A 17,032-nucleotide genomic window follows, 5' to 3' on the forward strand; every position below is an offset into this window, starting at 1 on the left:
TACATCAACTATCTAACAAGTGAATCACGGAACTTTTCTCCCCAATAAGCTGAGTTATTACAATATACCACTAGTTCACGTCTAGTGATTGTTCTTATATATATTTATATATATTATTCACCGGTTATTTGATAATTAATATTTTTATATGTTTTATTAATAAACATTGTTATTTTTTACGTTGGCTCTCTGTACATTATGTTTCGTTCCTGATATTCAGCGCAGCCGTTTGTTCTTTTTTTAATACACATTATGTGTCTCAGGTAATCCAAGAGCAATTAGTGAGATAAGGTTATATACCAATCGCTTTCACAAAGGACTCACATGTGCAAGGTATCAGATTTATATACACTTATACCTGCAAACTACACGTGCTCAGAAAATATACACATGCTCAAAAGAAATACATACAAAAAGGGCATAATCCCACAGGGCATATATATAAAATTATAGCATGCTTATCTCTGCATTTGAGATGATAAATAAGGGAAAATAATGATGTAAACCTGGCTGAAAATGGGCAGAATTGCCCTGAAAAAAGGGGTAAACTTATGCATATAATAACGGTACTGCTGTTATATTAATTACCATTATAGAATGTAAATACCAGCTGGATTGCGGTAATAATGAACATAACAGTCTGAAAATAACAGGAAAAGATAACAGTTACCACCCAGGTCCCTGAGTGGTGTCTATAGCAGAAGTCCCTCTGGATGATAGGGAGAAATAGAATCCACATCTATGAAATAAAGGATGTTAGGTCCATATTGTGAAGGAAGACGCGTTTCCCCGTTCAGCCGGGCTTGTTCACTTCCAATTGCACTGTGGCAAACACAATCTGGGATTTAAATATGGTGTCTCACTATTATTAACCAATCAGTGAGGTCGGAGGCTGGGTGCCTGTATCCACTGGCGTAAGTGACCATGCTCACCTCCGTCAGTTTGCTAGGTAACCAGTATTATATCAGATTCAGATATCAGATATCTGATATAATACTGGTTACCAAGCCCTGTGGGATTATGCCCTTTTTGTATGTATTTCTTTTGAACATGTGTATATTTTCTGAGCATGTGTAGTTTGCAGGTATAAGCGTATATAAATCTGATACCTTGCACATGTGAGTCCTTTGTGAAAGGAATTGGTATTTAACCTTATCTCACTAATTGCTCTTGGAAAAAAACTGAGACACATAATGTGTATTAGCCTATCCAATTTACTCATGGTACTTCTCCATACATCCAGGATTCTGGCACCACTTTTTTCCCACTCTGTGGACTCTCATCTGCGATTCAGGGAATCCTCTGTCTAACATGGACAGCAGATCCACACCTCACAAATCTGTGATTCATTCTGTTCATCTCCTTTCTCGGGCACAGCCTGAGACAGTATTTTAGGTGCACTCTCATTAGTGTTGCAGGATATGGTTTCTTTTATCTACAGTACTACCATACCACATTGTATACACCCAATCTCGTCTGATCTTGGAAGCTAAACGGTGTTGGGCCTGGTTAGTACCTGGAAGGGTGACCCCCCAGGGAATACTACGTGTAGTAGTTTAACACCAATATTTTCCTGATGTCACACTAATAGCAGGCACACCACTGCCTCTTCCTTCCCATCTAATTCTAAACTTGTGCCTGGATTCTTTAGATTGTACCTAACCTCATTTTGGGTATAGGCCCAAGACCAGTCATATTCATTTTAAGGGCTCTCCTATGTGAAATACATAATGACTAGGATAATGGTTTTTGGACACCAAAGGTCCTAAATTTTGACTTTTGTGACTTTAACCCATTGTGGTTTCATTAAACACAAGCATTGCTTGGGCTGGTGTGATGGGATAATACTGCAGCACTGTCAGTGTCTGCAGTGTCTCATCAATCTATAACACATATAGTTTACCAGAACATATTTAATTTTATATTTTAAACTAATCTTTTTTGTATAATTGTGGGATACTACATTATTTTACGTACTTAATAAAATGTAGTTTTAAATCACCATTCATTATACATTTTCACTATCAATAACGAGTGCGCCCACACAAGAGTCTTCTTTCCTCTTTCTATTTTGTTCTCAACTACAGTACTGACTCTGGGTGCAACACCAGTAGGATTTAATTAGAGCGCTTATACTCCCCAGAGATTACCCAATTCTGGTTCTCAAATTAACCTTGCATTACCTTTAAAAGACTTGTGCGGAATCATCAACCTCAAGTAGAGATGTGTGCCGGACCATTGTTGCTAGTTTTAGTTTTGGTTGTACTTTGTCTCTGGTTTTTGGTTTTGGATTTCGGCCGTGATTGGTTTTGGTTTTGCCTTTTTCCAAAAATTTCCAAAAAAAGAGCTAAAATCACATAATTTGGGCCTATATTTTGTTCCTAGATTATTTTTAACCTCAATAACATTAATATCTACTCATTTTCTGATAATTTTGACCACCTCACAGCTCACAATATTGTTTTATCTGCTTTAGGCTAAAGGTTGCAGCAGGCTGGCTGGTAATTAAACAACAGAGAAGTGACACAAATACACGGCAGTTTATGGCACATCTAAGAAACATTGCCCCACAGCAGTGGCAGAAATGAAAAGTGGTGCAAGATGGAGTTGTCCTTTGGTTCTTCCATCCACCCTTATGTTGGATATTAAAAAGGACAAACACAGTTTTACAGACCAAGAAATTCAGTGACAGGGACTGCCACTTTTGTTGCTGAAGTGCTTGGTTTGTTTGGGCCCCCCCCAAACTACCTCCGGTCACTAATGAGATTGTTGATGAGGGTATTAATCACTATACATTATAATCTTGTAAAATAAATTTCATGAACTCGCCGCATATGACGTAACATGGAGGAGGTGCATGGATGGCTAATGTCCTTACCTCTACAAACTTTGGCCTCACAAATAGAGCAGATTCCTTCACAAGCATTGTCTGGATTTGGGTAAATATAATTCCACATCCAAGAGGTGTCTTTTTTGGTCTTATGCCCAGGCATCACAATGGCTTTCTTCTTATCATAGGTAAGAACTTGACAATGCTGATTTATATACAGGAATGAAAGCTATACCTTAAACACACTTTACGTACACTTTACCATGGAGCCGCTGCGGCCGCTGTACTTAACACACACACTCTGCACACTTTGTACGCTATTAGCATACAAAGTCCCGTACTGCGTACGGACTTCGCGTACAAACGCTGCACTGATGGTACAAAGTACACACAGCGCGTACACACCCAATGAATGCACTTTAAACCTTATGCAGCAATGCAGTGTGATGCTATTACACTTTAAACCTTATGCAGCAATGCAGTGTGATGCTATTACACTTTAAACCTTATGCAGCAATGCAGTGTGATGCTATTACACTTTAAACCTTATGCAGCAATGCAGTGTGATGCTATTACACTTTAAACCTTATGCATCAATGCAGTGTGATGCTATTACACTTTAAACCTTAGCAGGGAAAGAAATACACGACACCAGTCTGTAGTTAAACCACTGGGTTCCGACACCACAGCGTATTATTGCTGAAAGGGGGTTACAATACAAACAATACAATACAATATAACAGAGTAAATGGCTACAGTCAATGTTACATACGTGAGTGGATTCGCTTGCGCAACCCGGTCCGGTCCTCGGTCATCTGATAGATAACGTTGTGAGCCTTGTGTCTGACCAGGCCTGCTGCAGGCTCTCTTTATTCACTTCATCCAAAACATAACACAATGGATACTGTAATCTCTTTGTCCATTGGACACAGGGATGGTCATTTACAGTACAGGAGAGGTCATAGGTCTGTTTGAATAGGTGGGCAATGTCTATTTTCACTGCTCTTGTGGGTGGTCTCCTCTGGATTCCTGCCACATACATACTGTACAGTAAATACAGTTTATATCTATATTCTGCTCTTGCACATAACTATCCGCAGGAGCATGCAATCTTCCTCAACCCAACACCGGAATGTTTCCCTTAAAATACCCTACAGCTGGATACCAAACACCACCTTGTAACCTTGTTCTGTTCCCTCCTATCCTGTAAAGGTGAATCCCTTTGTTCTGTTACCATTTAAACTGCTGTTAATTTCTGATGTGGTGCAAGGAGACTATGTGTACATTGTGCACTATTTGGATTAAATATGTAATGTGTTTTGATAGCCTTGCATGCGCTCACAAACTCCACCGTAAATACTCATACCACGCGCTAATGCGCAGGACCGCGGGAGTGACCATATGCAAATTGCGAATATGCACACGCACAGCAGAGCAAGTACGCGCACGGAGGCCACTTGTGTGTAGTTTGTACATGATGTGTGTACTGCAATATTTTTTGACTTTGACAAACTGCTTACACAAACAACATCATCAACATCTTCATCTTCAGTGTCAGATAACAGTAGTACACATATATCTCTCTCATCCTGTTCCACTTTCACATAAGAATCTAATTCTATTATGTCCTCATCACCATCTTCACTTGTACTGCTACACACATGTACAGATTGTACAGAAATTGTGGAAGAAGGAGAAAGAAGGCTTCTCTATGAAGACATTGTGAGAAATGTCAGACTCACACATAGCTAACGTGGACACTCCTAAACTCTCCTCGGGTATGTAAGATGGTTCTGAACATATAGTTTGTTTTACTGCCTTAGTGATTTTCATTTTTTTAACACCTCTTCTAGACTCTGAGTAAAAAATGATTGCATCTTCATGAGAGGCAGAAGAAGATGCATCACTGACAGTTGCAGAACCACCACTCAGAAAAAAAGGCAAAGGCCTGAGTCTTTAATTGCCACGGCGTGTGTTGAATTGCATGCTGGCAATTCTAGGTTTTTCTGCACCAAACTTTACCTTTATTAGTCTTTTTTTAACTACTGTATATTTTATTTTAGATGCCCTGATGTAGACCCGCTATGCCCTTGAGCATTGGATTTAGTAGATGACTTTGAAACATAAGGGTAGCCCCTTGAGATCCACCTAACAGAGAGCAATGTGACTTCTCTTCTGGATTTCAATAAACAATTTAAATCACCCATAGGCCACTGACCATTTTGTAACATCCACACCACACATCTGGTATATATAGTAATAATTCAACTCTCCCCCTTCCACTGCATTCCCCTTGTTTCTCCTCTCTTCACTTTTTACCATTCTTATCCCCCTCCCCCATTTTCTTTATCCCTACTTCCCTTTTCAGTCATATCTCTCTGAGCCCCAGAGCTGTGCTGTATCACATCATATATACTGTTTACTTTTGGGAATCTGGACACCCCAAGATATAGCAGCACCTATGTTATACACCTTTCTCTCTTGAGGTGAGCACAGTACACAACTTTTTAATGACATGGAGTTGTAACTAAATTAATTTAACAAAGAGGCAAATTCAACAAAACTTTTTAAGCTGTCACTAATTAATACTTAATTAATACTTAAAGGACCCAAACAATTAATAAATATATTTATAGGATACAATTATGACATTAATTTAATATTGTGGACATTAATATTAAAAAAAAATAGTTTTATAACATGAACAATGCAATATTAAATAATTATACAGCGGACCATAATATTTATAAATGAAATAGTAGGCAATAATATATATATGTTTTACTTTTTCTTTATTGGAATACAGACAGTTCTTAAAAAATAAAAAATAAAATAAAATAATTAGTAATAATAATAATAATAATAATAATAATAATAATACAGCAATAGCCATATGGCAATAATCAATAGACAACAAACGAATCAGTAAAATTTCAATATCTGAAAAAAAATAGCAAAAATAATATATTGCACACACTATATAACTAAAAGTCAAAAACAGAAAAAAGCATGTGGCTCTGAAAGTGCAGGAGTCAAAAATGTCCAGACCTGAATTAAAGAGTCTACATACAGAATGTTGGACCTGTAAAACAATAAGAGAGTCTTCTAATAAATTCCTTCTATAAATAAAAACAATTATAAATTTGCATCCTCAAAGTAGTTGGCAGAGCATTTATAAATAATATTTTTATGTTAATTACAACCATATAAATTAATTAATGAATGAGAAACTAAATATATTTCACACTTGTGGCGGTTTTAGTACCAGATACATGTGCCTCTATCTTTAATTAATGATAAAAATCATAGGACAGAAAGAAATTGAACATACCATATTAGGAAAGTGTGTATAATCAGTATTAATGTGAATTGAATGTGCTTGGCAATCTCTAATAGGATGAGGCCCTACACAGTCCAAGAACATAAGCAGTATCATTCTATTCATTTATTGGCTTTGTTTGCAGAAAGGCATACATAACATATTACCTCCCTTTTATCTACTTGTCACATACGGTATGCTTCCCCTTTGTTTACAAATAATGTGGGAGCATATTACAATGGAACTCATGAGCAGGGCCCTCTTCCCTCATATACGTTTGCTTCCCTTATGGATACCATCATCTCCTCCCCAATGGGTTTGGCCTCCCCGCTGCTTATTTGGGTATTATGACCACTAATGGAATGTTGTTTATTAACCTTGTAGTCCATGTTCTGCAATGTTTTGTACTGTAATGTTGTATTGTATTCATGCTGTTTCCGTTTCTGTACTTAGTAAGGTACTGGTGCCATATAGACAAAGGATGATAATAATAATAATAATAATAATAATAATAATGTTACATATGCCCACTCCACTCTCTACTTGTCACATATACTCTACCTCCATTTATTATTGCAGATTACTTACTGCTGATGAAACCCCTTAAAGGGGGCTCTGGTCTCCACAACAGCTGTACTGCTTCATGTGGACAGGAACACTATAAGAGTGACTCCAACTGCCAATATCATCAGTGCTACAGTATGTCTGGTTCATCAGTATCATGGAGCAGCAGCGTGAGCATTTGCTGCTTAGCGCCGTGTAGCACTCTGACTCTTCCCCTACCATACCTGGGTAAGAACTGTTGCAAATGATATGTGTGCAGCTGTTGATATTGCAGAGTTATAAGGCACACACCAACGGATGACTTGAACGTTGAACAACCCAGTTACTTATCCAGTGGAGTTGGTTTATCGATAGATGGCAGGTACAGTTGTACTCACTGTTACATGTACATTGGTGATGGAGTGGAGCTTGAGTGAGTTGACTATAATTTTTCCTAAAATGTCCCAAATATTACTTAAACGTCTTCGGATGACTTTCTAAGCAATTGTATTAAGTCTGGATTATGATACTGTATATGATTATTCAAGCACACACCCCATTTATAGATATATATCATATTTACAGGGTTATTATTCATATGTTATGCAAAACGTTGTTAACATTCTTTTGTGCTCTTTTGGCTCTGTAACCAGTCTGCCAGCCTAAGCTTCCTACCCTAACGAACAGGCGCTGACTGATCCCCAACGTAAGCAGCAGGATGTTTAATTGTTGCCCCATGCAGTAGACCAGACCTAGAGAAGATATTAAGGCCAGGGCCAGCCTCTCATAGCATAAGTCTGGTATGCCCAGGGACATAGCCAGAAAATTAAGAGCCCCATAACTACATTTTGAAGGGGTCACAGCCTCAGTGCTTCTAGGAGACACCTGTTTCTGCAGCAGTTTTTATGCCCTATAGAAGTGCCCTAATCAATGTTATACCACGTTGTAGTGCCTTAGTTGAGGTTAAGCCCCATATTATTTCCCTAGTTAACTTTTTGCCTCTCATGTTTCACTGTATTTGTTATTGCGACACTTCAAGTGCTCCATTCCTTTTGGCAGCTTTTGAATTTTAGACAATAGCCCCACATTTGCAGGGCATTCAGAACTGAGAGCATTTCTGTTTACAGTGATTGTAAAGTCAGGGGAGGAAGGTGGGGGGACCAGTCAGTTACTACCTTCCTAATGCAGGAAATGCCACTTTTTTTCATTTTGAAATACTGCCTCAATCCTCACCCCCAGATCACTTCACACAGGCTGTACTCAAAAAGTCAACTCTCCGACAGTACTAGGCTGTCACTGAGAGGCAGAGACAGAGGCCTCCACCTATTTTACTGCTGACGAGTGTCTGTTTTCAGGTCAAGCAACAGAGTAGACACATTAGCTTATCTGCTAATTCCGGGAACTTGGTAGACAGCTATATGACTGGGCTTCCTAAGTCTCTGGGCCCAATAGCAATAGCACTTCCAGGACCCACTACAGCTGCACCCATGCTCAAGAAAACAAAGCAGGGCTCTGGGTCCCTCTCTGACTCCAACATTACTGTGGATACAGAGGGGGACCTTAAGTCATGGGACACTCGTGATTTGTAGACCTACAGATATGTCCAGACTAATCTTGCAGGTTTTTGCCCTGCCTTGATGCATACATACGAGCAGCAATTACCCATGCCTTGCTGTGTATGCTCGCACCCTCGATTTCCAAATGTATTGTCTTTGGTTGCTGGTGTGAATACATAGACGCGCCTGTTCACAAGCACTTTTTTTTTGCGATCCCTTTGCCACGATGCGTACACATCCCAGTTAAGCTGACCGAGGACACATCTGTATGCACACCTCACAGCTTGGTTGATTTGCCACTGTACTTAACTCAACTTGCTGCCTAACACAGTAAACCCGCATTCAGTTTTTGTTTTTCTCTATATTTTTGAATTCTTGCAGTAAAGACAGCTTTATCTAAATCTGAACACGCTCAAGCAGCTACACTACTTCTCCAGTGCTTCATTGGATCCATTGGATGTTTAGACTTATAGTACATCACATAAGACAACATGAAAATGTATTCTTGTTACGTATTCATTTTAGTTATGTTTTGGGAAATCTCCCAGCAGTCTATGGAAAATGTAATGCTGCTCTTGATATATCTGATATATCTGACAGGTTGGCAGGATATGACATACTGTACACTGTTTTTTTTTATAAAATAAAAGTAAAGATCATACTGAAGGACATTAATTAGTACAGATACATAATACTTAAAGCATTATTATTGTTAAACAACAGAAACACTGTACACAGAGAAAATGGTCATATTGTACAAATAACAAATTGATTTGATCATTCACAATTTAGAAAACTCTGGGCGGGATGTATCAAGGCTTACCGTCGCGCTTTCATCCCGTTTTCGCATGTGTTCCGCTTTCGCGGATGTATCAATAAAGTTTTATTTTTAAATTTTCGCGTCACTTCCGCATTGCGCCCTTATCGCGGGCGGGCCGCACCGTTACTCCTCCCCATTGGCAGCAACAGAGCTTTCGCACTGGCCAATGTATCAACAGTTGGCTCGGTGCTTACCAATATATTTAGATTCGCCACATTGGAGTGGCGGAGTGTAATACATTTTTATTAAAGGTACACCAATGTGTTTGTTCTGGGAGGGTAGGAGGCACAGCAGGAGGATAGGAAAGGTGGATGGAGGCTCAGTGGACAGACATGCTGGGGGGAGGCAGGAGGCACAGCAAGGGGGAACACATCCTGGAGGGAGGCATGAGGCACAGCAAGGGGCACACATCCTGGAGGGAGGCAGGAGGCACAGCAAGGGGGAACACATCCTGGAGGGAGGCAGGAGGTACAGCAAGGGGGAGAACACATCCTGGAGGGAGGCAGGAGGCACAGCAGGGGGCACACGTCCTGGAAGGAGGCAGGAGGCACAGCAAGGGGGAACACATCCTGGAGGGAGGCAGGAGGCACACATCCTGGAGGGAGGCAGGAGGCACAGCAAGGGGGAGAACACATCCTGGAGGGAGGCAGGAGGCACAGCAGGGGGCACACATCCTGGATGGAGGCAGGAGGTACAGCAAGGGGGAGAACACATCCTGGAGGGAGGCAGGAGGCACAGCAAGGGGGAACACATCCTGGAGGGAGGCAGGGGGCACAGCAGGGGGCACACATTCTGGAGGGAGGCAGGAGGGACAGCAAGGGGGAACACATCCTGGAGGGAGGCAGGAGGCACAGCAGGGGGCACACATCCTGGAGGGAGGCAGGAGGCACAGCAAGGGGGAACACATCCTGGAGGGAGGCAGGAGGCACAGCAGGGGGGAGAACACATCCTGGAGGGAGGCAGGGGGCACAGCAGGGGGCACACATCCTGGAGGGAGGCAGGAGGCACAGCAAGGGAGAACACATCTTGAAGGGAGGCAGGGGGCACAGCAGGGGGAACACATCCTGGAGGGAGGCAGGAGGCACAGCAGGGGGAACACATCCTGGAGGGAGGCAGGAGGTACAGCAAGGGGGAGAACACATCCTGGAGGGAGGCAGGAGGCACAGCAAGGGGGAGAACACATCCTGGAGGGAGGCAGGAGGCCCAGCAGGGGGCACACATCCTGGAGGGAGGCAGGAGGCACAGCAAGGGGGAGAACACATCCTGGAGGGAGGCAGGAGGCACAGCAAGGGGGAACACATCCTGGAGGGAGTCAGGAGGCACAGCAAGGCGGAGAACACATCCTGGAGGGAGGCAGGAGGCACAGCAAGGGGGAGAACACATCCTGGAGGGAGGCAGGAGGCACAGCAGGGGGAACACATCCTGGAGGGAGGCAGGAGGCACAGCAGGGGGCACACATCCTGGAGGGAGGCAGGAGGCACAGCAAGGTGGAGAACACATCCTGGAGGGAGGCAGGAGGCACAGCAAGGGGCACACATCCTGGAGTGAGGCAGGAGGCACAGCAGGGGGAACACATCCTGGAGGGAGGCCGGGGGCACAGCAGGGGAAACACATCCTGGAGGGAGGCAGGAGGCACAGCAGGGGGCACACATCCTGGAGGGAGCCAGGAGGCACAGCAAGGGGGAGAACACATCCTGGAGGGAGGAGGCACAGCAAGGGGCACACATCCTGGAGGGAGGCAGGAAGGACAGCAGGTGAATTATATTTATGGTAGACTTACCATCGTTAAATATGTGAGGTACTCTGGGTTCCACAGGGAATAACAGATTGGAATGTAGCCCAGAACTTATAACCTGATCAATACGATAAAAGCAAATAATCCTCTGAACAATAAAAATACTTCTAAAGAATTGACACAATGAAATATACTAAACAGTATATTCAGTGTGTGTGTGTATATATATATATAAAATATATGTATAGCAGTGGTGCCCGGCACTCCTGGTCCTGCAGTTGTGGATTGCTTGGGTGCCCTCTGTGCTGGCTTAGATATGCATTCAGAAAAAAGACGGCGTCACTCCAGGTCTTTAAAGTGCTAGTAGTATATTTCAAATCAACGTCACGAAAACCAACGTTTCGGGGCCCGTAGCCCCTTTGTCAAGGTGTGTGTGGTGCAAAGAAGAAAAAGTCTTACCTTTTAAAGGCCCGTGTAACCATCAGTGAGGAGGAGCTTCACCGCGCCGTCACCGCTGTCGGTTGACGGGGGACTTCCGGCGTCTCGTGGACTCCTCGTCACGCGTAGGCGCCCGCCCGCTTCCGGTGTCCCGCAGTTGTGACGTGCCGATTGGGTCCCGGCCTGGTAGCCATAGCAACCCGTGCCGTTTGCCAATGCGCTTGCGCGCCGGGTTCTGCAAGAGTAAAGTGATTGAGTGAAAACGATTGTGTAAATAATTCAACGTATTTGTGCTAAGCTATATATAAATAAATAAACCAGGTTCGCACTTGTCCTCCCTAACTACAAGGCTATGTGTCCTATATTTACTAGGCCCTGCCAGGTTATTAAAGGTATACGGGGGCAATATTCCTTATGTCTACTATATTCCTATGTGGATGAATGCTATATGCAAAGTGGCACAGAGCTAAGGTAGGGAGGGGTTGGGAAAAAAGGGGAAACAAAAGGGGGGAGGGACCTATAATATTGGCAAGAGACTCACTGTACCAGCCAATATCACAATTCTTGGACTATGTACTACCGCCTCTCACGAAACAACACACACACACCTTGACAAAGGGGCTACGGGCCCCGTAACGTTGGTTTTCGTGATGTTGATTTGAAATATACTACTAGCACTTTAAAGACCTGGAGTGACGCCGTCTTTTTTCCGAATGCATATCTAAGCCAGCACGGAGGGCACCCAGGCAATCCACAACTGCAGGACCAGGAGTGCCGGGCACTACTGCTATACTTGTCATTTGGCCAGGGAATGCAGCCCGGGACCGCCCGAGCCAGGGCACCCATCAGAGTCCGATCTTATTGGAAAAATTATATTGAACCGAGTCAAGTCGTGTGACCCATTTAGATATTAGGAGCACAGGCACTTTATCACTATTGCACCTTAGCACTGATTGCACTTTTTCACTGGACAGCACCAGATAAGTACGGGACAGCACTTAACTGTAACCTAACCATGGAGTCTTCACAGGCCAGTGAAGCTTTTGGCTGACGGAATGTGACTAAACCCAAGGGGGGCACATTTAGCTACAATGAAAGTGACGCAGAGAGACTTTTATTCAAAGATCTACTCCCTGAGGCAGATATACAATTAGATGCCCAGGATACGTTTAATCAGCTTTTAAAATTAAAGAAAAAAGAAATTGACTACCTCATACATGGAATTTCCCTATCACAGTACCACCGGGAACAGATGATCCCGAGGGGATTTAGGATTAGAAACGTACCCACGCTGGGTAGGTATAATCCTGATTTTTGCCATAAATGGACGGCAATATTAAATAAATGCAGCCTTGACCTAGTCCTATTAGTAGTAGAGGAAGTGGGACGAGAGATGAAGGTGACCAGAGATAAAATCATTAACTTTGAAAAAGAGAATTTAAAGACACTCCAGGAAGATTCTTCACATGACTGGATATCCAAACTCCAAGGCCAATGTGATTCATACAAGAAAGAGCTCATACGTTTTAAGAGAAATAAGCACCTCATTGTCAAAAGTGACTATGAGGATAACCAAGTATATAAGTGGCTAATGGGAGGTGACACACATAAGACCGGTTCACGTAACTATACCTTTAAGAGGGAATGGAGGAAGAGAAGAGATGGAGGAAGATGGAGGATCTAAACCCAATTACTCCTCAAACAGCGATAGTGAGTTCCTAGCACCAGACTCAGACGACATCTCGACCCCTCTAAGTGATATCCCTTTAGGGGACGCACAAGCCAAGGCCAAAGGAACAAGAGGGCGGCCACCTGTAGAGGGGGCCAAAACAAGAGACTACAGAAGCCGAGCAGTCAAGAACAAAACCTAATATACAACCTCTCCTCAAGAACATTTACACCGTTAGAGATTAAGGTCCTCAATAAAGGTCTCTCATATGTCCCTACCAATAGACATGATGCGTTCTCCTGGAAAATGGACTTACACAAATTTTCACGTAAATTAAGGCTACAGGAATACTTCCAAGATCACATGGATACACAAACGAATGCTTCGGTATTCACTAAGTCTCTAACCACCCGTTCCACATCCACATTTGACCCTCAGTCATCCAATTCTTCATTGAAAACCTTTATACGGCTAATGGATGACTCCGTCACACGCTACACTAGTACCCCAATACAGCAAAGGAACAACATGTCAAAAGGTGAGAGGGATGCACTAAAGGATCTAAGTGGCTACAAAGACGTCGTCTTCCGCCCGGCAGATAAAGGTGGGGGTCTGGTAATTCAAGATTTACGTGATTACCGAGAAGAGATCTACCGTCAACTGGGGGATACACAGACATATCAAGTGCTAGAGATGGATCCGACACATAAATTCAAGCAAGAATTAGATGGAGTCCTGGAAGAAGCCAAATCCAAAGGCGACATCTCCAGTAAGATTCACAACGCACTAATACAGAAATTCCCAACAGTACCGGTTCTCTTCACCACACCTAAGATACACAAAGATAACAAAAAACCTCCTGGCAGACCTATAATATCGGCAAGAGACTCACTGTACCAGCCAATATCACAATTCTTGGACTGTGTACTACAGCCTCTGGTCACGAAACAACCAACGTATATTAAAGACACAACAGATTTCCTGTTAAGGCTGAAGAACATAGACACAATCCCACTGAACACACAAATGTGTGTAATGGACGTCTGTAGCCTGTATACAAGCATTCCCCATACGGAGGGGCTGGAGGCTGTAAGAGAGTTTCTACAGGATGAAAATATGAAGGTAGTCAATTTGGATCTATTCATGCATCTCCTCTCCCTGACACTTCATAGGAATTATTTCCTGTTTGACGGGAAATACTTCCTACAATGGAATGGATGCGCGATGGGAAGTAGTGTAGCACCAGCGTACGCAAATGTGTATATGTTTAAGGAGGAGAAGAAATTCTTCTTCAAGGATACGAACATAGCACAACATATACTACTATACTGTCGCTTTAAAGACGACGTATTTATGCTGTGGACAGGTGGAGCAAAACTTTTTAAAGAACTAATGGAAGATATTAACCTGAAAGCAGAACATATCAAATTTACATTCCAGAATGATACGGTTAGTATGAACTACCTGGATGTGATAGTTAAAATTGAGAACAGTAAGATCAGTACCACTCTATATTCTAAACCGACAGACAAGAATACACTGTTGAGGGCTGATAGCCATCATCCCAAACCACTCATCAGAGGACTACCAAGGTCACAAATGATGAGAGCAGCGAGGATCCACAGTGACCATGGCACATTGGACACAGAATTGAATAAAGTCGTGAACAGGTTCACTGAGCGGGGGTATGATCCAACCAAGCTCCAGGAACAAAAACAGGAAGTCCTTAAGCTCTAAAGAGATACTCTGCTGAGGAAAACAACAAGGGACACAAAGGAAATCATCCCATGGACCAGTAAATTCAGCACCTCCAGTCCGGTAGTTCAAAGAGCAACCAAAGCTCTGTGGCCAATTGTAACGACCGACAGCAAATTAAGATGCTTTAAATCAAAGAGACCGATGAATTGTTTCACGAGAGGCAAGAACATTAAAGACTACATAGTACACTCAGATATTACAGGATTTGATATCAACCCCCCGGTAAACTTTCTCACAAAAACACCTGGGTGTTATAAATGCCTGGGATGTACTACATGTAAATCATTACTAACAGGGTCTAAGTTTAAACACCCAAGCAAAGACCAATTCTTTAGCATCCGCCATGTTCTAACTTGTACAACATCACATATAATTTATCTTATTACATGCCCGTGTGGATTAGGATACGTGGGGAAGACCACCAGGGACTTGAGACAAAGGATGGCGCTACATAGATCGGCAATTACAGCAGCTATCAGGAATGGAAAATCAGATCAACCAGTAGCCCAACATTTCGTGAATAAGCAGCAGCAGCTTAGCGCGCTGAAGTATATGATTATAGATCACGTCCCTATGAGCCCAAGAGGAGGAGACATAAATGGAAAGCTACTGAATATGGAAGCACGATGGATATTTAAGCTGGAAACAATTCAACCGAAAGGACTCAATGAACAAATCCTGTGGAATGCCTTAACTAAAAAATAAGCCCATGACTCCATTCTGTTACTTGTGGATAACTGCTACACATATCCCTCTTTCCCTGTTTGTATAGAGTATATAGGGTGGTGGGCTCTATTCCTCTATTTCTCTATTTCTCTGTCCTGGCAATACTGTAATAAGACAGGAGGCTAGTGTATGGCAAACGATATATACAAGGTAACCCCTCTACATAGATGTTAAGGTAGCCAATAATCTTTGGACCCAATCCCCTCGACCACCTTTCCCTTCCTTCACCCCTAACCCACCTCTTTTCCCCTCCTCCCCTCCCCATCTCCAACCCTCCCCCCACTACCCCCACCCCCTTCACCCATCCCACCCCCCCTCCCTCCCCCCTTTTGTTTCCCCTTTTTTCCCAACCCCTCCCTACCTTAGCTCTGTGCCACTTTGCATATAGCATTCATCCACATAGGAATATAATAGACATAAGGAATATTGCCCCCATATACCTTTAATAACCTGGCAGGGCCTAGTAAATATAGGACACAAAGCCTTGTAGTTAGGGAGGACAAGTGCGAACCTGGTTTATTTATTTATATATAGCTTAGCACAAATACGTTGAATTATTTACACAATCATTTTCATTAAATCACTTTACTCTTGCAGAACCCAGCGTGCAAGCGCATTGGCAAACGGCACGGGTTGCTATGGCTACCAGGCCGGGACCCAATCGGCACGTCACAACTGCGGGACACCGGAAGTGGGCGGGCGCCTACGCATGACGAGGAGTCCACGAGACGCCGGAAGTCCCCCGGCAACCGACAGCGGTGACAGTGCGGTGAAGCTCCTCCTCACTGATGGTTACACGGGCCTTTAAAAGGTAAGACTTTTTCTTCTTTGCACCACACACACCTTGACAAAGGGGCTACAGGCCCCGAAACGTTGGTTTTCGTGATGTTGATTTGGTATATATATATATATATATATATATATATATATATATATAAAATGAACCATGACGCACCCGGCCTCACCAGGGTATAGACTATAGTGATTGCAAAATGTGTGTGGCATGAATGGAAAGTTACTGAACAGCTAGACAGATAACAGACAGACAGAAACACACACAGATTTTTTGGTTACGGGTCGTTGGTTCGACACAACTTAGGTCGACAGTCATTAGGGCGACCACTATAAGTCAACATGCTTTAGGCCGACATGGTCACTAGGTCAACTTGTACAATGTTGACAGGTCAAAAGGTTAGGTTTTTCTGGGTGTCATTTTTAACATCAAGTGATGGCGAACCCCAATTAGTGCACCGTGTGTCCACTCCCTATGCTTCGGGTAAGGTGCCATGCTCTGCTACCCCTGCACTTGGCTCAGGTTACTATTCCCAATCGTAGTCCACGTGGATCGTAAAGTAAGAACAGTAAAAAATAGAAAGTGTTAAAACCTCATGTTGAAATTTTGACCTGTCTACCTTGACCTAATGACAGTCGACCTACTGACCCTGTTGATATAAGTGTTATCGACCTAATGTCCGTATCCACATATTTTACATATCAACAATACAATGCACTGGACTAGTAATCACATATAAATATATATGACTATATGGATCTAACAAAGTAAACTGACATGTCTGGTAGTTTTCTTACAAAAGCTCTGTTTAGGGCTGCCTATTTCAGCCCAACCTGTTAGCTGCC

General features: G+C 42.9%; 1 pseudogene; it reads left to right on the forward strand.

The window, feature by feature from the left end:
- The first annotated feature begins 1,438 nt into the window (after window positions 1-1,438).
- On the forward strand, window positions 1,439-1,558 carry LOC134929947 (5S ribosomal RNA; annotated as a pseudogene).
- The last annotated feature ends 15,474 nt before the right edge of the window (window positions 1,559-17,032 follow it).

Source organism: Pseudophryne corroboree, chromosome 5 (genome assembly GCF_028390025.1).
Source record: "Pseudophryne corroboree isolate aPseCor3 chromosome 5, aPseCor3.hap2, whole genome shotgun sequence".
Lineage (NCBI taxonomy): Eukaryota > Metazoa > Chordata > Amphibia > Anura > Myobatrachidae > Pseudophryne > Pseudophryne corroboree.